This window comes from Protopterus annectens, chromosome 6.part0 (assembly GCF_019279795.1).
Source record: "Protopterus annectens isolate FY-2018-M chromosome 6.part0, PAN1.0, whole genome shotgun sequence".
Lineage (NCBI taxonomy): Eukaryota > Metazoa > Chordata > Ceratodontiformes > Protopteridae > Protopterus > Protopterus annectens.
This window is the reverse complement of record NC_056737.1, coordinates 1,782,701,127-1,782,726,463: the sequence shown is the minus strand read 5'-3', so window position 1 is coordinate 1,782,726,463 and position 25,337 is coordinate 1,782,701,127. Positions and strand designations below refer to the sequence as shown.

Here is a 25,337-nt window from a genome sequence, read left to right as displayed (position 1 = left end):
AGAACACATAATTTTAAATTATGATCAGTAACCTGATCATAATACTTTGTAGTGCATGGAGATTTGTCTGTTTCCATGTACTAGTAGCTACAAAAAGTGCTGTGTTGGCTTTGAAAGCCAGTACTATAATTAGGAATTCCATTATGTCTTTTCATATTTCTCATGTAAGAGAAGCAGCTAGTTCCCAAACAGATTTTATTAAGTGTAATATAGATGGCAGACAGAAACAAATATGAGTTAAATAACATCTCGGTCCAATGCTATTATCATACCAGACATGACATTAGCAGCTTAGAGGGATGTTTAACAATTGTTAAGCACCTTTCTAAGTGTGATTAATGTTGGGTCTCATGCTATAGTGTTTCTGAACCAGGATGCCATTTAACTAATATTTGAACATAATAATGGTACTCCATGCACTGCAAAGTACTTTGCTCTCTGACATAGAAATGAACACAATTGCTTCATTCCTGAAAAAGCCATATGGTTGCCAGTTAAACATGGGCCTAAACCCGTGCTACCCTCTCAGCTATTTAAACTCCTTCATACCAACATAGTTTTTCCACTTGCAGCTAAACTAATTCCAAAAACTTCCCTCTACAGATTAAGAAGTCAAGCTCACTAAGGCTCCTCATTTTACATGACTGCTACAAAAGTTGACTATATTTCTTGAAAAATCTAGTCTGCTAACAAATCTACCTATCTCATTACTTCCTTTCCCATTCTACCCTCCATTTGCTCTCTCATGTTTCCCCTTCATCTCCACTATGTGTACAGTTTATATGTAAATATCAATGTGATATAGATGGAAATAAATGTAAAACATTTCAGCTTCTTAGATTCTACTTTTAATTTACTTGGGTTACTTTTCTATGTCGTATCATTACATATAATTCATTGGTTATTATTGTGATAGGTTCTCCAAAATAATTTTTCAGTATGTGCTGTATTGGAATGTATTACTTAATTTAGCTTCTTTGAACCAGTACCCTTACATTTTAATAATTTTACACGTGTTTCATTTTTGCTATGTATTTTTTTATTTGTCCTCAGATTTAAGTCAGTAACTGCTTATTACTGATCAGTGGTCTCCGATTAACTAATGCCAATCTGGTGGTCCCCTGCCATAAACCAGCTGTACAACAGAAGAAGAAACTGTTGCAGAAAAGAGGAAGAACCCAGGATTAAAAAAACTCCCTCACCAGCCTCAGTAGAAAGCTGAGATCCCTCATAAAATTCTCAAAAGCTAGTCACAAAAACAAAATTGCCAAAGATTCCAAAGACAACCACAAGGCATTCTATAACTATGTCAAGAATCTAAATGGCAATACTCAGATCTGCTCTGTGCTACAGCAGAATGGCACTAGATATACTGATCCCAAGGATATTGCCAATATCCTGGCAGATAGATTAAGTGGCAACTTCACCCCCCTCTCACCCCCTAAAGGGCCCATCTCAATATGGAAAGAATGACAAATTCTGGAATCATGGCCATTCAGGTAAAAGCCACACTCTCCAAAGCCAAGAATACAGCATCCATGGGACCAGACAACATCCTGGGCTGTGTACTGCATGAACTATGAAATAAATTGGCACCTCACCTATGTGTCATGTTTAATCATAGCCTCACCTCACACTTCATGCCCACAGAGTGGCGCACGGCTACAGTCATCCCACTCCACAAGGGAGGATCCACTTTGGATCCTGGGAACTACCGTCCCATCAGACTGACGAGCCTGATCTGCAAGGCTATGGAATGCATTATCATGGAACTTATAAACAAAGACATTGGCAAACTTCAAACCCTAGAAACCACTCAGTTTGAGTTCGTGAAGGGCCGGTCTTGTCTCCTGAACCTGATCGACTTCTTCAAATCAGTCTCCAGAGCCATGGATGATAGTAAGGTGGTTCACACAGCCTACTTAGACCTTGCCAAGGCTTTTCACACTATCCCCCACTCTGGAATCATAGATAAACTTACTGAGATGGGTTGCAAACTGGCTTACTGACAGAACACACTGTAAAAGTAGCCGACTCCAAATCCAGCTCCAGACAAGTGACAAGTGGTGTACCACTGGGTTCTGTTCTGGGACCACTCTTGTTTGGCATCTACTTCTCTGAAGTACAGGCCAACACTAAGGGACTCTGGCCAGATGACTGTAAGCTGGGAGCCATTATTGAATCCCCAAATGATGTGGATATACTACAAAAGAGCCTTACCGAAACAGATGCCTGGTGCCAGAGCCATGGGGTCAAGCTAAATGCCAAAAAATGTATAGTTATCCCCTTTGGGAAAAATCACATACCTGTGAACTACCACAAAGGTGACGGTACACTAAACACCAAAAGTGTGATAAGAGACCTAGGGACACAGGTGGACAGTGGTCTCATCTTTTATAACCACATAGCCACAACAGTTAGAAAATCCTTCTACATGGCACACCTCATCACTAAAGGCTTTTTATCCAGAAAAAAGGTCATTGTCCCTTTGTACTCATCCCTCATTAGACCCCATTGTAGAATACAATGCCCTGTTTGGTATGTACCTCACAAGACATCTGCAACAACTAGAAAGGCTGCAGAAATACCTCACAAAAAGAATCACAGGCCTAAAGCAGATGCCTTATGTTGACCTTCTAAAGAAACTCCAGCTATACTATGTCACATATCACCTATCACCTACTCAGAGGCAATCTCTGCCTAACACACAAGGCCATGAAAACCCAGAGTTGTTGGACATGCTACACTTAAAGAAATCCCAATCCCTGCAAGCCATATACTCCAGGGATCTTAACCTTGTCATCATAATGAATAGAACATGCTGGAGGGATAGATTCCTGACCCACAGACTCCCCATACACTGGAATAGGCTGCTCATACATGTCAGGCAGAGCGCCTCAGTGACTCTCTTCAAGAGGAACCTTGAAGATTGGATGGAACATAGGAAATTCACCTCGGGGATCACATCAGTAGCCCTGCTAGACAGGGGTCCAGGAAAGTAAATATTTGTTGGATCGGGCTAGGCTTGTATAGGCCCTAGGGCCGATAGCCTAGTACCTACCTATGAACCTATGAAATAATGAGGTGCTTAAGGAATTGAAGAAAGACCTACAAAAGCTGCTATACACCTGGGTTGTGTACAATTTGTTAGAAAAAGCTTTCTCCTTCAGCAGTACTTCATCAGCATTGGACTCAGCACTGGTTAATTTTGAGCTTTCTTCAAATGCACATGGATCTGAACATAATAATATACAGTAAATGGTGTATGGGCAAAACGTCTAAAACTTTTTTGTTATACCTTATTAGCTTCCTTCTTATAGGCTGCTGAATCTAGTAGCAATGAAGTGGTGCTGAGCAGGTCAGTTAAAGCAAAAGCATCGAGAGAAAATCTTTATGTAACTCTAAAGGGCTGCTTTTATTTCTTCCAGGTGGAGGTGGAGTTTCTTTTATCTCAACCATCTCTCAGGAGATGAGAAGCCAAATGAGAAAATGGTTCATTGGATATGGGGCAACTTTAGACTGAAACAGTACAAAGTGGTAACTACTGCCTGACTGATGGTGAAACTGGATTTACCCCATAACCAGAGAAGCCTATCAATGAGGGGAAATCCACTGGTTGGGTGAGGATTACAATTGTTATTTAGTGTCCTTGCTTTTTTTAAAAAATGCATTTATTACATCTTAGAAAGTCAGTTGTAGAAAAGCATTTCTTTGCAGCTGTCTTCTTGCACTGGAACTATAGCACACAGACTACAATGTCATACCACTCATTCACACAGTATTCCATGTGTCTGCAAACATGCAGCATGTCTCTGAAGTGCACACAGTATGCCATGTGTCTGCAAACAAGCAGCTCGTCTCTGAAGTGCACACAGTATTCCATGTGTCTGCAAACATGCAACATGTCTCTGAAGTACGCACAGTATTCCATGTGTCTGCAAACATACAATGTGTCTCTGAAGTGCACGCAGTATTCCATGTGTCTGCAAACATGCAGCATGTCTCTGAAGTGCACACAGTATTCCATGTGCCTGCAAACATGCAGCATGTCTCTGAAGTGCACACAATATTCCATGTGTCTGCAAACATGCAGCATGTCTCTGAAGTGTGCACAGTATTCCATGTATCTGCAAACATGCAGCATGTCTCTGAAGTGCACACAGTATGCCATGTGTCTGCAAACATGTAGCATGTCTGAAGTGCACACAATATTCCATGTGTCTGCAAACATGCAGCATGTCTCTGATGTGCACACAGTATTCCGTGTGTCTGCAAATATGCAGCATGCCTTTCAAGTGCACACAGTATTCCATGTGTATGCAAACATGCAGCATGTCACTGAAGTGCACACAGCATTCCATGTGTCTGCAAACATGCAGTGTGTCTATGAAGTTTACTTCCACCATACCTCTCTACCTCTTAGAACAAGAAATCTGGAGAAAACCATAAATAATGGGGGGCAAAGGCCCAAAAATAGGGACACTTTTTAACTATTGCTCTTACAAACTTAGAACGTTGATAGAATAACAGGTTTTGCATTTGCATGGATTTTTTAAAGGGTGGGAAGTCTGAAACTCAAATGTCTGTCTTTATTTTCTGACGTCAGCCCAATGATTTGTCAGTGATTTGCCAGAAAACCACAATTTTATGAGAAACAGACCAAAATATGACGCAAAAATCTGGATATTCTGCAAAAATCTGTACAGCTGAGAGGTATGATCTGCCACTGACATTGTGGTTTAAAGATATTTAACATTTGTGTTATTAGTTATTATCTAATTTATTTCCATTTATGCTATTATTTCTTGTATAGTTTATATAGTGGAATGATAAGATACAGTATACATTAGTTTGTGAGCGAGATATGAGATCCTACAATCAAGCTGTATTGGTTGCTTATATTTTTGGACTTGCTGATTGTCTTGATGCAGTACTAAGTTCATTGTGTGTGTCAACTTTTAAACAAATCATTTTTGTGGTATTTTTTTTTTACCATCTATAAAAATGTGCATTTTTCAAACTGAGTTTTGTGTTTTGACATTTATTAGAAGCATTTTATAGTACTGGAAAACCTCCACAGTGTCATAATTCCTCCAAGGGTTGTTTACATATAGTGTACCAGCGACTGAGCTTTGTTGAACTTGAAGTTCACTAGTGAGATATTATATCAAATGCTGCAACAATTATCTCATTGGCTTCTGTTCATTAGATAGCATTAGAGCCATGCATTTACTCTGATCCTAAGACTGTGATGATGTAGAGAAGTATAGAGACTACTGTGTGGTCATTAACCCAGGTTGTGTACAATGTTCATTTAAACTATTTGCCAACCTGTGCAATATGCAATTGTATACATTGCATTTTTTTTGTCTGCCTGTTTTGACATTGTTTGTCAGTTGTTGTCCCTTGACTGAGGCTGAAAATGGTCCACTATGATTACTGTTTTACCCTGGTTAAGAAATATATAAATGAATGTATTGAAGGTTTCTAGGAAACACCCTATGGCCATTTCTTAATTTCCTGTCTTCTTTGTTGAATATAGTAAATAAATTTAATCACTGCCTTGCCTACTTCATGACCATTTCTAAGACTATAATATTACCATTGGTAAAAAAACCCTATTTCTGTACTCTGTTAACTACAAGTTACTGAGAGACGATATATGCCTGGTGTACAAGGCCTCCTCAGATCCAGCTCTGCTGAGCCTTTTGCTCATCCACAAAATGAACAGCATCAGAACCACTAGCTCTAAGGATTTAAATTTTGATTGTGACATAAATAAGACATGTTGCTGAGACAGTTATGTGTTTCTGAGGATCCCCACGCTCGGAACAGGCTCCCTATCCATATGAAGCAGACTCCATCCCTAACCCTATTTAAATGTAAAGTTGACCAATGGATGGGAAATTTGAAATTCATCCCCTGGGATCTGGCCCCCATATTTCTGGTAGATAGAGACAGAAAGTAATGCCTAAACTAACATACCCCCCATAAAATCTAGAAACTTCCTAACTAACATACCTCCTCATAAAAATGTCTGTGGTGCATTTGGACACAATTGGGTTGAATTGCATGGCTAAGCTTATAAAAGCCTGGTGGTCATTAGCCTAGTATATAACTATGAACCTATGAACCTAGGAGTCTTATCTGCTTAAGTAAGATAATTTGCCAAAGAAGTACTACATCTAATAGTTTACCTAGAAGGAAGAGGAGTGCTAAAGGACTTTTGTTATTCATTTCCAAGTCTGGTCAGATGTTATGAATATAGCATATAATGAATATAGCATATAATGAACTTATGCTAATTGCAACCAGTTCCATTGGTACAGAGGGATAAAGAGCTGAATGTGACTCATATAAGCTGAGCTCAACATGTTCCTGTTGGAGTTAGTATGGGTGGATGAAAAAGTTGTTTGTCTTTTTGGCTTTTCCCGTTTAAGGGTCACCACAGTGGAACTCCGGTCCATTAATGATTGGCAGTAGATTTTTATGGGGCTGAGTTGCCAGCCTGACACCCAACCTTCAGCGAAGGCATGCCCATTCATGCATGTCTTTCAGTGGCCACTCGACCATGGGAAGGACATGCAGATTCCACACAGGAGGCACTCCAGCTGAGAATTGAACAGGAGAACCTCTTGCTGTGAGGCAACAACGCTACCGCTGTACCACCGCTTAATCCTGCTCACCTCTCTTTTGAGGTGTGTGCGTGTGTGTGTGTGTGTGTGTGTGTGTGTGTGTGTGTGTGTGTGTGTGTGTGTGTGTGTGTGTGTGTGTGTGCTTGTGAGCACATTTTTTGCTAGTGTAGACTAGAGATCATATGGAGCTACATATCTACAAGGGTGAAGGACCAATTTATCATATCATGCAGAGGCATGGTGCGTATTACATATATTTATTGAGATCCAAACACTTAGGTCCATAAGTTAGTACTAGGCAATCTGTCTGCAGACCATTACAAGCCTAGCCAAAAATCTCTATTCATAAGTTATCCCTAGCCTCATGGAGACAAGATAGAATAGTCTATGGGAGAATTTGAGGCTACCCATCCAATTACCTAGGTTTACCTTGAAGGTGGCAAAGGTTCTTCTCTGTTTGAAGTATACTGGAAGTTTGTTCCAAAGGTAAAGCATATGTTGTGATATGAATCTATCACACCATCATATCTTATTTATCTGCTGGTGAAGGTTTAGTTCTTTTAACCAGGTGTTTGAGGTGCCATTTGTTCTATGAAGGAATAGGAGGTCAGAGAGGGTTAGATCTTTAACGGTTCAAAACGCTAGACACAGATCTCCTTGGAGGAGTACAGAGAAAAGGCTGCCAGCCTATCCTGATAATAAAAATTTTTGAAGCCACTTATCTTTTCAGTTATGAATCTCAGAGGTCTCTCACATTGAGAACTATGTTTAAACAAATACAAGTCAAGTAATCTGATAGGATATGCACAGAGGGGAATTAAGACTTTTTGGGTCTAGTGGAGAAGACTTTCTATATAAGATGACACATATAGAAGTCTTTCCAAACTACTGCACAGTCATGATTGTCAAACAATAAGGAATTATCAACAAGTCTAGGATATGAAAAAGTGCCTGTGGGTGTAAGGACTCAATAAACAGAAGAAGAAAAAAAAAAAAAACAAGAGCTACCTTAGTGACAACTCCTGTTTGTTGGATGTCATTCAGGTAAGAGGAATAGATGGGCCATTTGGCCAAGGAGAGTTGACTGTCAGTAGGCAATGGTGCCAAAAAGAAAATAAACAAAATAATTATTGTAACAGGATGTGACAAAACATTTTGTCAAGTATGTGTTGGTTATTCACGACAGTGGTATAGAAGTGACTTTGCAGTCACTCTGGCAAGACTATACTCGAACTGAGGCTGGATACACTTTACTTTTCTTTTTGTCTGCTAGTGAGTGTGGTAATACAAAGAGAACAGTATGTTTCTCTTTTTTCCTGCAGGTGGGAAAGTTGATTCATAATGGGTCTTCAGTTTTGGGGAGCAATTCAGCCAGTGCAGGGGCCATAAATAGTATAGTTTGGTATATTTTGACCTTACTTTGCCTAGCACAACAACCAGTGTGGTATTTAACAAGCAGTGGAGACTCCACTTTAGATGTATGTATGTTTTGTTTATGGTTCTGCATTAAGCTGTCATTTCAAAATCATTTCAAAACAAAACAAAAGCATGCACTTCATTGTACTTGTTCTCTACCCACTAATAGATCTACATTTCTCTACAGATTTTTCTGGTCATAAATTCTTCCAAGAATCTCCCCTCTTGGATGCAAAATCTCCCTCCATCACAGAGGCAAATGTCTTTGATACTTTATTCTCTGTCTATCTCTACAGGCCCTAGACTGTGTGCTGCTCCGAGATTTCCCTCCATCAGCAAGAGAAGCTACTGTCTCTTCATCCTGTCTATGGTTCTCCCTTTTTTACCAGTGGGGAATGGCCTCCTCTATTTGGGCCATGTGTATGCAATTTTATTCTTATTCCTGTTCCCAAATACTATAACTCCAGAAACCCCAGAGTGGTCATTGTGGTTCACTAGACCATTTACCTATAATGTACATATATTTATGTATATGTATGTTTGCATGCGTATGTATGGGTCTTCAGTTTTGGACGGTGCAGTGGTGTAGAGGTTTGCATTGTTGCCGCTCAGCAAGAGGTTCTCCAATTCGATTCTCTGCTGGGGTGCCTTTTGTGTGGAGTCTGTATGTCCTCCCTGCATTTGTGTGGGTTTTCTCTGGGTGCTCCAGTTTCCTCCCACGTTACAAAGAATGTGTCTCTACGTTTCTCCCCGGGCCACCTCTGAAAAGTGGCTTGTTCCAAAACAGACTTTCCTAGTAAACAAATGTTAAATAAATAAATGTATGAATATACTTAAATTAGTTGAATACTACTTAAGTCAACATACACAATGTCGAATCAAATTGATGGACATTATGCGTGTCAACATGTTACTATGCATGGTCTGAGAATTAATTTCGGTGCATGCAAAAACTTAAAAAAAAAAAAGTGTTTTTTTTGTAGGATTCAAGCCCCCCTGCACCCCCATCCTGTTAATTATATATTGTAACTCTGAGCTCACACAATACCCAGGAAAAAAAGTATATTCCCCTACCGGGGATTGTTGATCTTGCATACCTGTCAGCATTCTGCTTAGTCAACCAAATTGTGTCAGCTAAACAGATGTCAACCACATAAAATTTTAGCCTTATTCAGCTCTCCCATATGCACATGTGTATCTGCTGCTAACAGGGACTTTTGTTTATATTCTAGACAGACTGAAGGTGTCTTGTCTCCATCTAATTAAGGAGTACCTGAAAATCAACAGAAAACTCTTCCTGGATTCAAATTAAATTAGTCAAAGTCTATCTGTTTCAGAAAAAGTGAGACAAAAGCTTGTAAGCACTGATATCACTTAGTTGTTAAATGTATGAACACAAATGGACATTAGTGCTGCTTACCTTACATATGCTCAGTGTCTAGGTGATTGGGTTGTAATTGTTCAATCACAACTAGTTGAAATCACTTTTTAATCTTGTATTATGTAGGGCATTTGTATTGACAGTGGGATCACTATAAATGTAAGGGGGCTGGGGGAATTGCCTACCACAAAGGGACTGGAGTAAGTCCCATCCATAAAAATAGTTTTTTAATCTGTGTCTTTGGATCATAGCTCTTTAGTTAGGGTTGCCACCTTTTGAAATGGCCATAGTGGGACATTTTCGGGACACACAGAATTTACAGGCCGACACATACCCACGGTCAGTACAAAAGATAGAACTTTTACTTTTTTGCCTAAATAAAAGCTTATTCTTGTATCAATTTAGTTGCTTATTCTGTTTCTTGTAACATTTAGGTATTTTAGATGCAGAAATAACTATTTTATGCAACTATTACATAAAGTATGGGACATAATTATGTCCTAAAATCTCAGGACATTTGCCATTTTTAATATTTTTGGTCAGGATACAACCGCCCAAAGAGGCACTGTCCTTCGCAAAGTGGGACAGGTGGTAACCCTATCTTTAGTGCATTTGATAAATGGAAACTGAGTATTTTTATTACTGTGTCAGTCATTCATTGTTGAAGCATTACAGCATGTGATACTAACAACATGTGATTGGCTAAGTAAGCATTATGTGGCGATGTGCAACATGTCAGGAAGGGGGAGGTCACATTGAATGCAGTGCAAAGCGTCCAGTTGTGGGTTCATTTTCAGGGGCATTTCTATAGAATTAAATGAATTACTATATTGATTGTACTATCAAAATCAATTTTACATTGAACTAAATCCAAGAAGGGTAAAAACCATAATTCCCAACTGACCAGATTTTTGTAGCATGTCCAGATTTTTGTCTCATATTTTTGGTCTTTTCCTCATAAAATCTCTGGTTTTCTGCACATTACTAAGGACTAGAGTCACTAAATAAAGTCAGATATTTGAGTTTCACATCCATCAGAAAATGCATGTTAATGGAAACATTATTCTATCAACTTCCTAAATTTGTAAGACCAATATTTAAAATTGTCTCTATTTGGGGGGCTTTTTCCCCTCATTATGTTTGGCCTTTGCACTAAGAGGCCAGGAGACATGGTAAAAACTTATTTTAAAGTAGTAAATCAAACAAATATAGGAAAAACTGAATAATCTTAGCTGCCAATAATGTGTCAATGTAGTGCAACATCCAGTTTACAGGCTTCAAAGAAATTGAATATGATGATTTGTATTTAAGGCATTTTACTTTGTTGATTTTATATAGTGACATAAATTCCCTTCCAGCTGTATTTCTGAGAAAAAGCCCAATAAATATTTTTGTGTCAGATAAGGATCATGTGGTCTACTTAATTGACTGAATGCTTACTGGTTAAGCTGCAGAAGTTGCTTAACAAACAGGTTTACCATCCTTGCATGGTTATTAGAAGCATAGTTTTGTATCTGCCACATGCATTCTTGAATTACTTCAGGTCTTCTGCCTTACTGCACATATAATTGGGCTGGTCCTGACATAAAATCCTTGCTTTGAAGTAATAAACTGTTGCATCTCCTCAAAGTTTCACAACTTAATTTCTAAAGCTGTATATTCTTTTTCTCATACTATTAAAACATGGCACACACCTATACTTTATGGATGTCCTTGAGATATGTAAAGGTTTGGGCATTCCACCCCCCACTTTATTTTTTATTAAGGTATATCCATCTATCAGTCTGTCTATCTGTCCATCAGGTCTACTTTAGTTCAGTGAACGATTAGATGATCGAACGCTGTTAGTTCGAACACTAAGTGTCGAACTGGAAAAATAGCGAATGGCTGGAACAGCAAATTTTTTCCCAGGGAAAGAAATCACTTGGCCGGCCATCCAGGTTGTGCCATTTCCTCCACTGTAGTGTGATCTCGGAGTTGGTATATTTAAGTGTGATCTCGGAGTTGATATATTTAAGTAGGGGGGGTGGGCCCCTACTTCATTTAGTGTTTTTTTTTTTGGGGGGAACAGCAATTCTTTTTTCCTGGGAAAAAAATCGCTGTTCTGATTGTTCACTGTTTTGAGTATTCAAGATTTAGGGGTTGATATAACAACATTTGATCATCTGATCATTCGTTGTTATAATATAGACCCTGTCCATCTGTTTATATATGTATGTATATGTTTGTGTGTGTGTGTGTGTGTGTGTGTGTGTGTGTGTGTGTGTGTGTGTGTGTGTGTGTGTATGTGTGTGTGTGTATTCAGAGAGAGAGAGAGAGAGAGAGAGAGAGAGGTGATTATGTCATGAAAGGTAGTAAACTCAAAACAGAAAAAAATCATAGAACAAAAAAGAGAATCACAAGGCACCGAATGACTCATAAGAGTGAATCACCAGATGTTGAATACTTCTCCCACTAAAAAGCACACTATATCAGTAAACTCCAGCTACAAAATTAAGGTCAAGTGTCGCGCCTTGGAAGTACTACTGTTAGTAATGTAATGTGTAGGGTTAGGCTTAGGGTTAGGGGCAGAGGTAGTGTTACAGTTCAGTTAGGAAGGGGGAGAGTGATTTAAGGGTTAGGGAAAGTTTTAGTTTTAAGGAGCAGGATGGAAGCTTTAGCATTAGGGAGCAATCATGGAATTTAGGTTTAGGGAAGATGGTTGAAGTTTTACATGTAGGGAGCAATCAGGGACTTTAAGGATAGGGAGGGGGTTGATGGTTTAGGGTGGGGAGTGAGAAGTCAGTTGGGAAATGTGTGGGAGTTTTAGGGTTAGGGTTTATAGGAGTGGGTGTTGAGAGGGTTGTGTAGAAATTGGAGATCAGACCAGTAGGAGATGGAGCACTTGTCTTTTTGAGAAAGTGGCAGTGAGCAGGTTTACAATGAGTTACTACCAGGTGAGCACATGTGGCACACCCATATCGACATTATGTGGTAATACTGTTCAACTCACTTATACACAATTGTAGAAGGTTTGTACATTTGAAGCCCTTGAATTTTGTGATATTTGTTTCTGAAAATTTGGAGATTTTGACGTTGAAAGTTATTAGTTTGTGATTTGACTTGACCAGTGTGGGGGGTGGACCCCGGGGAATGGCACTTACAAATGCTAAGTTTGTTAAGACCAGGTCAAGTGTATTCTATTCTCTATCAGGTTCTTTAACAGTCTGAACTGGGGAATTTTTGTTTATAAAATCTAAGAGTTTTTATGGGGTCAGTACCTGATACTACCAGTACCTGATGATAAAACCATTCCTTCAAAAGTTAATGCATGAAACATTATATGAAAATTAAACCCATAACAATGTTGTAATGTTCACATGACTTATAGCTCTATTATATTCCAAATAAAATTGTTCTCGTATCCTTTGTCTGACTCATGCTATAATCCTATTTGCAGTGTAGCAGAATAAGGCTATAAAGTCATCAGGCAACAGTAAATTTTCATATTTGTTTTCATTTAGCATTCTAAGAATATAGAAACTGCCAGAATGAGGACTTTATAAGTACTTCACAGGAACTCAGGCTCTCAGATTAATACAAAAACTGGTGATGTACTTGAACAGATGTTAACAAACAGTGCTGTGGTCAAGGACACATCTAAATTCCTTTCAGTAGCACATCCTGTTTTCCCAGTGATTGATGAGTTTTCAGAGATTACAGACTTAGAATGTACCCTTCACTGAGACCTTGGCTGTCTCAGGACAATTTTGTGGTGTATGTTATGAATTCTTATATTGCAGATTCAGCTTCTCTATGATACCCTTTTTAGGGTATCCTGGACATTTACTAAACCAGTCTATAGAATTTTCAGTAGTTCAGCAGGATATGTTTAATAAACACTTCATTCAGAGAGATTAGGTACCTCACACAACAATTCATTAAATTAAGAATATCATGACATGATGCTGTAGTTTAAATAACATTCTTTATTGCTCAATCCTCAAAAACAACACTACTCCTCTTCCTCTCCAAACTGCTTGATGTGACAATTGATGACAAACTCACTTTTGAACTCTACATTCAAAATAATAATAATAATAATAATAATAATAATAATAATAAAACTCCCCAGAAACTTGGCATGCTTTACAGACATAAAAACTTTCTTACTAACTCTGCTAAAACCACCCTAGCAGCCACTTACCCCCTTCCTTCACTCTTATATGGTTCCCCTATCATTACCAACTTACAGGTATCTGTTAAAATTAAACTTGAAATAGTTGCTAAATTTGCTGCCAATAAACAATGCTATACAAATCATTGCAAGGCTCTAAATGTTTGATCTTGCTTGTACTACCCTACTACCTGGACCTCGTACAACTAGCTACTGACCACAATATCATTTATAAACCCCACGCCTGCCCTGCACTAAGTTCTATTCTTCCTTCCTTTCACCCAAACAGATCTCTTCATTCTAATCTTAAGCAACTTCTCACCATCTATAAACCTCAAACATCAATTGAAAATAGCCTTTACTTCTATTCTGTTGCCAAAAAATGGAATTATACTCCACAGGCTGGTAGAATTATAACTTACCATCCTTCTTTCAAATATCTTCTGAAAGACCACCCATCAAACTCAAAGCTCTACTCATACTATGCCCCCAGTTTAACATCAGATGTTCTTCATCTCACATTGCTGCAGTCCTAACACTTGGGTAGTCCGCTGTCCCAGTCGGCCCGAATACCAAAGTATAAGGCTGACGTCGGTCAAGGCGCATTTGACTGACATCAGAACGTCAGGATACAAATGCGCATGACCGACGTCATATCCTCAGTCTTTTTTGCCGCATGGTATTGCGAGTGCAGGTTGGCGTTCTGAAATTTTCTGAAGTCGGAGTTTCAGACCGAGTCAAAGTTGGCTAAGTACCCCGTTGGAATATTTTGTTTTTCTTGCCTCAGTATTTAACGGATGTCAGAAAAAGTGAATAACTGTATTTCTTGTGGGAAACAGATACCTCATAGAGATTACCATACATTGTGTATACCTTGCTTAGGGCCTGAGCACGACGTTGTTGGCTGTCGCTCTTGTGCTAGATTTAACAAACTATTAAGAGAAGATTAGATTGTGCCAGGTTAGTTTTGGGAAGCGTTGTAATTACAACATGCCGTTGGATGCTCCGGCGCCGTCTAAAAAGCGCAAGGACAAAGCATGAAGCCTAGGGTGGAAGAACCGTCTGTCCCAGGCGTCGGTTCTTTAGAGGGCTCTGTGGGCGGTGGTTCTACCAGAAGTTCCTTTGGATTCTCAGGGTGAGACTTTACTGTTACAAGATGTGTCCTCTCAGGAGGTAGGCCAGGCTGAAGGGGCTTCTCAGGTAGCTGTTCTCCCTCCCTTCCTAAGGTGGTTAGGCCCTCCTTCTGTTTCCAAGGCTCCTTCTAGAGGTAGGCCAGGGTTAACTTCAGTGGGGGTCTCCCTAGTTCTTCAGGGTCTCTGCCTAAGAAACATATGCTTAAAATGGCAGAAGATTTGATTACTATGATTAGAGGTTCTTTACCCCCCCCCTGATAAGAGGCCTAGGGTGGAACCTGAGCTTGAAAGTTTTGAGCAGTGTTCGGAGGCTTCTGAGTCTTGGCTGAAGACTTGCAGGAGTATCCTCCTTATTCTGATTCTGATGTAGATGACTCTACACCTTGCTTCTCCTCCTGAGGATTTTTCTTTTCAGAGACCCTTCATTCCATGAGGGAGCATTTTAAATGGGAAGGTCAAGATTTCTCTGATTCTAGGAAAAGGCTTAGGGAATTTTGTTTCTACCCCAGCATAGGCCGTTAGCTATACCTCCTGTTCTGGATGTGGTGGAGGATGTGTTCGCGGAGGCTTCCCTGAACCCGGATTCTTGGCCGCCTGCCCCAGTTAAACCGGACAGGTATTATAGGGTGCCTGAAGCTCATAAGTATCTTTTAAGAGTCCCAGGGCAGACCCAGAAACTGTTTCTCAGGGCCCTAAAGGTGTTAAGGCTTCTGTTGTTAAAAATCCTGTTCCTTCTGATAAAGAGGCAAGGGCTTTGGATAGATGGGGAAAAAGGTGTATACTTCTTCCACTTTAGCCATGAGGGCTTTGAATTGCCAGTTTCACATGTTGAAATACCAAAATTATCTCCTTTCACAATTGAAGTCTAAGGTAGATGCTCTGGCGGAAGGTATTGAGTGTAAAGAGTTGCAGGATTTAGTTCATGTTTCTGAACAGGTGGGTAAGCATTCCTTGCAATGTGGTTTTGATGCTGTACAGGCCTCTTCGAGGGTGGCAGCCACTGGTTCTGTTCTTAGGCACGCCTGGCTCAGGGATCAGAATTTAGCTGAACATGTAAAGACAAGGATTTTAGATGCTCCTTTACAATCTGATGTGTTATTTGCCTGTGGGCGCAGTTTTAAAGAAAATGGAGGACAAGGCTAAGTCTATGCAGACTGTTAAAGATTTTTGCAGGTTCAGCCTCCAAAGTTTAGTAGAAATTGGCCTACTAAGGGGTGGACTTATCCTTCTTATGATTCTCAGTCTAGGGGTAGATCTAGGCGTGGTAGGCAGAGCTCAAGGTTCTTTTAGGCCTAGAGCAGGCAGTTCGCCTGCCCAGTCTTCTGGTGAGGGCAGGGGTCAGTCCTTTCGTAAGCAGACCCAATGACTTGCCTTTTCAGCTGCCAGAGCCTTCTCGTCTGGCAGCACCTTTGGGAGGAAGGCTGGCACTTTTCAAAGAAAACTGGAGTGTTATTACCCAAGACAGATGGGTATTGGATATCGTTCACCACGGTTACAGGTTTTATTTCCATACCTTGCCTCCTTTCAAAGGCATGCCAGACATTCCTCCTCTACAAAGAAAAGAGGCTCACAAGCAAATTTCTCTGTTGCTCCAGATAGGGGCCATTCAGCCGGTTCCTGTGCCAGAAAGGGGCCTAGGATTTTATTCTCACCTGTTCTTAGTACCAAAAGGGGAACACGTGGAGACCAATTTTGGATTTGTCTATCCTCAACACTTATTTGGACATTCCCAAGTTCAAAATGTTGGCGTTACAACAGCTTTTACCTCTGCTGGGCAAAGATCACTGGATGGTAACTTTAGATCTCAAGGAGGCTTAGCTTCATGTGCCTATCAGACTCAGTTGCAGGAAGTATCTGCGTTTCGAGCTGGAAATTCCCATTATCAGTTCTCTGCATTGCCCTTTGGCTTATCTACTGCCAGAGTATTCACAAAAGTTCTGGCTCCAGTTGTAGCTTTTTCAGGCTAAAAGGAATACAAATCTATCCTTACTTGGGCGACTGTCTGATTCTGGCTCAAGAAAAGGACGAGCTTCTTCAGCATCTGGATTATGTGATAGCAGTGCTAAGATGCCTGGGGTATTCTGTGAGCGAAATAAAGTCCAGTCTAGTACCCTCTCAAGACATGTGCTTTTGGGTGTGAGACTGAATACAGCAGCCCAGATGGCCTTTTAACCCCGGACAAACAAAAGAGTCTATCCCTTTACTTCCATCAACTATCTCATCAGTCCGTGCTGACTGCAAGGACAGTCCTTTAAGCATTAGGGTTCATGGCATCTTGTATTCTGGTGCTTCCCAATGCCAAACTGCATATGAGGAAGCTACAATGGTATCTCAAAATGTATGGACACAGCACTGCCAGGATCTGGACACTGTCATTCAAATAATACCTTGCATTCAAAAGGAATTTTGTGGTGGGCTCAGGAATGTCACCTAAACAAGGGACTCTCTGTGACCCGGCCAGAGGCGCAGTCAGATTCTAACGACAGATGCCTCAGACATAGCTTGGGAGCTCATCTGAATGGAAAGTGGATACAAGACAAGTGGCCTGCCAGACTACAGCATCTACATATCAACATGAAGGAGATGTTAGCAGTCCAGTTTGCATTGATGGCTTTCAAGGAGTTACTTCTTCCAGGGCAGGTGTTGATTCTAACAGACAACACAACTGTCATGTGGTACATCAACAAGCAAGGGGGAACACATTCTTATCCTCTATGCAGGCAAGCAATGATTTTGTGGGAGACTGCGCTCAGCTTGCAGCTTACTCTTCAAGCAAGGTTTCTGCCAGGAGCACAGAACTCCTTAGCAGATGTGTTAAGCAGGCAAATCATGGATCCCCACAGTGGAAACTGGATCTTCATGTATTTCAAAATTGACAGTGTCATGGGGAACTCCAGACATAGATCTGTTCGCTTCTCCACTAAACCACCAGCTGCCAAAGTTTTGCGAAAAGTTATCATCACACAGCTTGGAAAGTGGATGCTCTTCGTTCAGTTGGGAAAATCTTCATGTGTATGCCTTTCCACCTCTGCCTCTCCTCCCAAAGGTACTCCTAAAGGTCAGACAAGACAAGCCAAGGATGATTTTGATAGCTCCAGATTGGCCTCGGCAACACTGGTACCCATTACTGAGGAATCTGGTAAGAAGCCTCCATGGCCTTTACCTTTGATTCCACACCTTTTGTCTCAGAGGACGGTCATCTACTCAAGGTCAAGCTTCACTCTCTTCATCTAACAGCCTGGCATATTCTGTTTTGAACCACAGCAGGTCTCAACTTCCTCAACAAGTTTTGAATGTGATTATGGAAGCCAGAAGACCTAGTACACGTAAGGTGTATGCAGAAAAATGGAAGAGATTTTTATTTTGGAGTGCAGCAAAGGATTTGGATGTTTCTGAGCCTAATTTGAGTGTGGCTCTTCAATATCTTACTGAGCTATTGGACAAAGGTTTGTCTTTCTCTTCCATTAAGATTCATGCTGCAGCAATTTCAGCTCACTATGATTGTGACCCACCATTGTTTTCTCATCCTTTGTTCAAGCAATTTCTTAGAGGGGCAAAGAATATAAGACCCCATGAAGAGCTCCTACTCCTGCTTGGGACCTCAATTTTGTGTTGGAGAAACTTACTCTACAACCTTTTGAGCCTCGGCTACTGCTGAGTTGAAATACTTGTCATGGAAGACTGCTTTTTGTTGGCCATTACTTCTGCAAGAAGGGTTTCTGAATTGCAGGCCCTTATGGCGGTGGAGCCTTTTTGATTTTTCATAAGGATAGGGTATCATTACGCACTAATCCTTCATTTATGCCTAAGGTGGTTTCTAGTGTGGCTTTAAACCAAACTATTCATTTGCCTACTTTTTATGCAGATCCCCAAAATAGGGAAAAGATTTTGCACACTTTAGATGTACACAGGCAGTTGCGTTATTATTTAAGCAGGACTAGGGATTTTAGGCAGTCTCAGCAGTTGTTTGTTTCTTTTGCTTTGAGTTCTTAGGGCAAGCCTGTGTCAAAACAAACTATATCTAAGTGGATTGGGTTTTGCATTGCATTCTGTTACTCCCATCATGGCAAAGAGATTCCAGCTGGGATTAGGCCTCATTCCACTAGGGCTACTGCCACTTCAACAGCATTTCTAAGGGGGGTGGCAACTAAGGATATTTTGGAGGCAGCTACTTGGAGTTCAGTGCATACTTTCTCCAAGCATTACCACCTTCCTCTCTATTCTAAGTCCAGGGCTGGTTTTGCCACTGCTGTGTTGCAGGGCATTTTGGCAGCTCCTGCTTCATTATAGTTTAGCCATCCTCCCTTTCCTCTGCTTTGGGATTCTACCCAAGTGTTAGGACTGCAGCAATGTGAGATGAAGAACATAGTACAGTTTTGTACCTACCATAAATGTAGATGTTCAAGATCCACATTGCTGCAGTCAATTCCTCCCTCCTTCCCTCTGTGTTTAGGGGTGGTTGTGTGGGTGAGGTTCTATTTTTGTACATTTGTATATATTGTACATATTTTAGGCACAGGAGTGTTTTGGTGTTTTTTGGTTTTGGCCTTATCTTTTTAGGGTCTTCTGACATCTGGGGCAAGAAAAGACTGAGGATATGACGTCGGTCATGCGGATTTGTTTCCTGACGTTCTGATGTCAGTCAAATGCGCCTTGACCGACGTCAGCCTTATACTTTGGTATTCGGGCCGACTGGGACAGCGGACTACCCAAGTGTTAGGACTGCAGCAATGTGGATCTTCGAACATCTACATTTATGGTAGGTACAAAACTGTACTTTTTGTCAACTTTTCCATTTTTCTCCATCCTTTTCTGTACGGATTCTCTGCCCATTACCCCTTCCGCATCTTCACCCTGCTATCCTACCCTGTCTACCACTTTACATAACCTCTTCCTATCTCCTCCTCCCCATTTTTACTAATCTATCCTAATCTCTCACCTCCTTTATAGCTACAATTAAACTAAATGCATGACTTTTACTTAGTGCTATTATGAATTGCCAAATGGACACTCTCTAGAACTGTATATAGTATTGTACGGTGCTTTTTCTCATTGTTCTATTTGTAACATATATTTATTATATCTCTCTGCTTTACAGTATTATTGATTATTTTTGAAATGTATAATTTTCACCTGTTTTTTTATGTAATGTCTTTGAAAAAAAAATTTCTCTGTTAGAAGGAGCTTTTCTCTGCAGTTCTTCACTGCAAATGGGCTCTTGTGACCCAGTTGGACTTTCCAGATAAACAAATACCATTAAATAAATAAACAAATAAATAAATCTTGATGACGTGAAAAAGTCCAAAAGGATTAGTGCTCTACAAGTAAATAACACATAGGAAACACTATTGTTTTAATCAAGATGAACTAGTTTATTCAAAAATGTACTGCAACAGTCATTTATGGATACTCTAGTTACTTAGTATACAAGTGGTCAAGCTCTGGGATGTTTCCGTTTAGGATCAGGTATTGACTAGATGACAAATGCTCTATGTATTCTAAAGTTTGGAATAGTCTGGGCATTGAGTGTTGTAGTTCTGCTCATGGAATAAAAGGTGACATTAAACTGAACATATAGCCAGATTTGACAGGATAAACTGACATGATATACTCTTGTCACTGCATCGTGGTGTTCTGTCATTGTTTCTCCTGTCACCTCAGAATCCATTCACATTACTTGTTAACAGAACTATTCAGAGGAACATCCAAGCTGCATTTCAATACCACCTGTGGTGTAAATCAGAACTCTTTTTTACACCCTTATATTAAAGTGTTTCAGATGCCCAAGAATGTATCAAACTAAAGGAGCACACGTCATGGTATAAAGAGAATGAGGACTCACTAGGATAAAGAAGACTGCGGCTTTAATTAGTGCTCCTGATAATGGAGGAGCTATTTCAGGAATGGTGGGAGTAAGTGACCAGTGCTTGTTCCTTCATTATTTGGGAATATGCTTGCAGAGTTCAAGAGCATTTGAGCCCAACAAGGACAATGCGTACTCTGTAATAAAAAATGAGCAGTAAGCAGAAGCATACTTTGAGTCCAACACAATACACATTACATCATGTTTTATGACTGAAGCTGGGTGCTTGGAATATGTACAGCATTTCCTTACCCTGCTTTATGATAGCCCCACTCCCAAGCTGTTGTCACTTTTTCCTAGTATCTTGTGGCAGTAGAGGTCAGGAAGAATGAATGAGTTAACAGAGTTCTGCATCACTGATGGTCATGAATAGTGAGACGGGCAAGAATGAAACCTAGAATAAATAGTGGAACCACACTAGAAATACAGAGGAAGCTGCAACCAGCTATCACAACATCAGGGACATAATGAAATACTAAAATGTTACTTACCTCATCAGCATATTATTAGTAAGTATGACCTGCTTTATCTGGCAAAACACTGTAGTGACCAGTCAGCGGAAAATACACTAAAAGGTTACTACAGTGTGGTACCACAGACTTGAGAAGCCTATGGTGGTTAAAGGTACTTATTAAAAACATTACTTGGCTGCAGGGAGATTTTCTTCTAAATATTTCAAAAGGAAAAATAAAGTCTTCTCAAAATAATGAGAATTAGTCTGTCTTATGTAGTGGTGTAATCAATAATTAAGAGCTGAAAGTTGGTATCCAATATTTCAGTGATTCAGCTTTGTCCACAAACCTGTTTCCTATGCGCATACATAATGAATGGATAGATTTAGTTTGAGCTGTAGTGTCCAAAGAGACCGAGGGTACATCTGCTCATTGTTATCTATGACCAAAATAGAGCCAGAATCTTGTTCTATTTCCTGTTTTGCTTCATGTGGAATATAGTGCACACAGATAGGTTCATAGGTTCATAGGTAGGTACTAGGCTATCTGCCTGACAAGATGATCAATTTCAACAATTGGCTTGAGTATTGGTGTCATTCAAAGGGGATCCAATGCCTGTCAGCTTGGGATGATATGCACGACAAGCCACGATGCTTTGCTAGGGACGGCTTGCACCTGTCACCCCTGGGCTTTCGGATATTGGCAAAGGCTCTTGCTACCCCCATAGTGCCTTTTTTAGGCAAGGCTCAAAAGACAAACCCACCTCCATAGGTATCACAAGGGATAAGAAACTAAGAGTAATGCTACTCAACGCCAGTAGTGTAAACCTCAAGATGCACGCACTCGAAACTCTCCTTAGCATGGAGAACATCGATATCTGTGCAGTAACAGAAACCTGGTTCAGGACTCCCAAGAGCACCCCTGCACTACCAGGTTATACCTCATATCATGCTTTTCGGCCCCAAAACTTGGACCGAACCACAAAAGGAGGGGGAGTATCGATATTCATCAAAGATACCCACACCTCCAAGTTGGTGGCAAAGCACGAAGCATCAGAGACTATCCATGTGCAACTAACAGTGGGTAAAACTGCCTTCCAGTTTATAGCCTGCTACAGACCACCCTCCCAAACCCAGGAACCCCACTCGGCCTTCCTGAGAACACTGGAAAATATGAAGGTCTCTCAAAACACCATTATATTGGGCGACTTCAACTACCCAACCATAGATTGGGAGCATTACTCTAGCTCCAACACCCTTGCCCAAAGGTTCCTAGAATTCATAAACTGAAATGCTATGGAACAACTTGTTACCACTCCCACAAGATAGGAAAACATACTGGACCTTATCATCACCAACATGGGGACTCTATGCTCCAGACCAGAAGTGTATCCCTTACTGGTAAGATCAGACCATAAACTGATCTCACTGGATATTCACATCCCGACCCCACCCCCTGCCCAGAAAACCACAGTGAAAAACTTCTCTAAAGCAAATTTCACACTCCTCAAAACCGAGGTGGAATCCTTCAAAGCCCCCGGGCCTGTGGAAAATACGGCCCAGACTGCAGAATCCTTTATAAATGCATTCTATGAACACCTTCAGGAATGCATGGATCATGCAATCCCAAATAAAACCAAGACCCAATCCTCCAAAGGCAGACAAACTGTCTGGTGGACCCCAGCCATAAACAAACTATACAATAGAAGGAGAAAACTACTACATGATAGAGCAAAATCCCAAAAAGGGAAGGCATCTCTGATCAGTATTAGCAAAAAACTAAGGGCACTCATAAAATCTTCAAAGGCCAGCTTCGAGAGAAAAATTGCACAGGACACTAAGGATAATCACAAGGCTTTCTTTAGTTATGTTAGGAACCTGGGTGGGAATTCCCAGATATGCTCAGAATTAGTCCAAAATGACAAAAAATACACCGAACCCACAGACATTGCCAACATCCTAGCTGACAGGTTCAGTGCAAACTTCTCTCCCCACTCCCCACCAAAAGGGAAAATATCTATCCCAGCAGAGTGCTGCCCCCTTGACATCTCAGATGCTCAGGTGGGAGCCGCCCTCTCCAAAGCAAAAAACACAGCATCAATGGGACCAGACGGTGTCCCAGGCTGCATCTTACATATACTCCAAGAAGAGCTAAACCCAAACATAAAACTACTGTTCAATCTCAGCCTTACTACAGGATATGTACCCAAAGAGTGGCGTACAGCAACAGTGGTCCCTCTCCACAAAGGTGGTGCCTCAATGGACCCTGGAAACTATCACCCCGTAAGCCTGACTAGCTTGGTCTGCAAAGCTATGGAAAGGATCATCATGGACCTCATAAATAAATATATTGGGGACCTACAGACACTGGATCCTACCCAGTTCGGCTTTGTTAAGGGCAGATCCTGCCTCTTAAACCTGGTTGACTTCTTTGAAACAGTCACCAAGGCCATTGACGAAGGGAAGGTGGTCCACACAGCCTATCTGGACCTCGCAAAAGCCTTCGATAAAATACCCCACTCGGGCATTATAGATAAGCTCACCAGCTTAAATATAAACCCCTATGTCACTAGATGGGTTGCAAACTGGCTCAAGGACAGAACCCACATGGTTAGAATTGCTGGAGCCATATCAGACTCCAAACCAGTTACAAGTGGCATCCCACAAGGCTCAGTCCTGGGACCTCTCTTATTTGGTATATATTTCTCGGAGGTACAGGCCAACATGGAAGGACTGTGGCTGACCAAGTCCGTAGATGACTGCAAACTGGGTGCCATAATCGACTCTCCAGCCAACACAAGCATCCTGCAAAAGGGCCTCATAGAAACAGACAACTGGTGCCAGAACCATGGCCTCAAGCTAAACGCCTAAAAGTGTACAGTCATCCCCTTTGGCAAAAACAAAGTGCCCACAAATTACCACATAGTTGGTAATCCATTAAGTACAGAAGAAGTAATTAGGGACCTGGGGACCCAAGTTGATAGCAATCTCTCATTTGACAACCACATGGCCAAAGTGGATAGAAAAACATTTTATATAGCCCACCTAATCATGAAGGGATTCACATCTAGATTAGGGGAGGTCATCGTGCCTCTTTACTCATCCCTCATCACGCCCATAATCGAGTACAATGCTCCTTTTGGGATGTACCTTACCAAATACCTGCAGCAACTGGAAAGACCCCAAAAGTACCTCACCAAGAGGATCAAAGGGCTCAAACAGATGCCATATGCTGCCCGGTTAAAGAAATTCCAGCTCTACTCAGTGGCATACCACCTGCTCAGAGGTGACCTGTGCCTGACGTATAAGGCCATGTCCAACCCGTAATTAAGGGGCATGCTGCACCTCAAAAAATCCAAATCCCATCGAGCTACATGCTCGAGAGACTTGAACCTCAGCACTGAAATAAATAGGACATGCTGGAGGGACAGATTCATAACCCAGAGGCTCCCTTCACTCTGGAATAAAATCCCAGTCCAGGTTAGGCAGAGTCCCTCGTTGACTCTCTTCAAGAGGAATCTTGATGAGTGGATGAGAGATTGTAGGTTTACTCCGGGTATCACTTCTGTGTCACTGTTAGACAGAGGCACAGTATACTAACCTCGAAAAAGGGCATAGCAAAATTAATTTAAAATGGGTGGCAAAAGCCAAACATACTCTGGCTAGGCTTATAAATGCCCTAGGGCAGATAGCCTAGTATGAACCTATGAACCTATGAAGGCATTTATAAGCTTAGCCAGAATGTGTTGGCTTTTGCCGCCCCCTTAGATTAGTTCCCTGTGTCTCTGTCCAGCAGAGCCACTGAAGTGATCCCGAGGTAAACTTTCTGTTTCCCATTCACTCGTCAAGGTTTCTTTTGAAGATTGTTAGCGAGGATCTCTGCCTAATGTAGATTGTAACCTTGTTCCAAAGCATGGGAAGTCTCTGGGACAGGAATCTATCCCTCCAGCACATCCTATTTATTGTTGTGGTGAGGTTTAGATCCCTATAGCGTGTGGCTCGAGAGGATAATGTTTTCTTTAGGTGGAGGATGTCCATCAATTCTGGGTTGGACATGGCCTTGTATGTCACGCAGAGATCACCTCTGAGTAGGCGATATGCAACCCAGTACAGCTGGAGTTTCTTCAGTCGAGATGCATAGGGCATCTGTTTGAGGCCAGTGATCCTCTTAGTGAGGTACTTCTGTGGTCTTTCCAACTGTTGCAGGTGTCTTGTAAGGTACACCCAAATGGGGCTTTGTACTCTATGATGAGTCTGATGAGTGATGAATAGAGGGGCACAATGAACTCTTTTGATCTGGAT

At 41.0% G+C, this 25,337-nt stretch overlaps 1 protein-coding gene across 2 annotated transcripts in view; it reads left to right on the top strand.

The window, feature by feature from the left end:
* CALCRL (calcitonin receptor like receptor) overlaps positions 1-25,337 on the top strand; it is a 932,649-nt gene that overhangs the window by 572,377 nt on the left and 334,935 nt on the right. The window contains exon 4 of one of the 2 annotated variants that reach the window (XM_044075152.1): positions 3,429-3,620. The exons of the other annotated variant lie outside the window; for it this stretch is intronic. The gene's annotated coding sequence lies outside the window, so the exon portion shown is untranslated. The remainder of the gene's footprint in view (positions 1-3,428; positions 3,621-25,337) is intronic. 2 annotated transcript variants of the gene reach the window in all.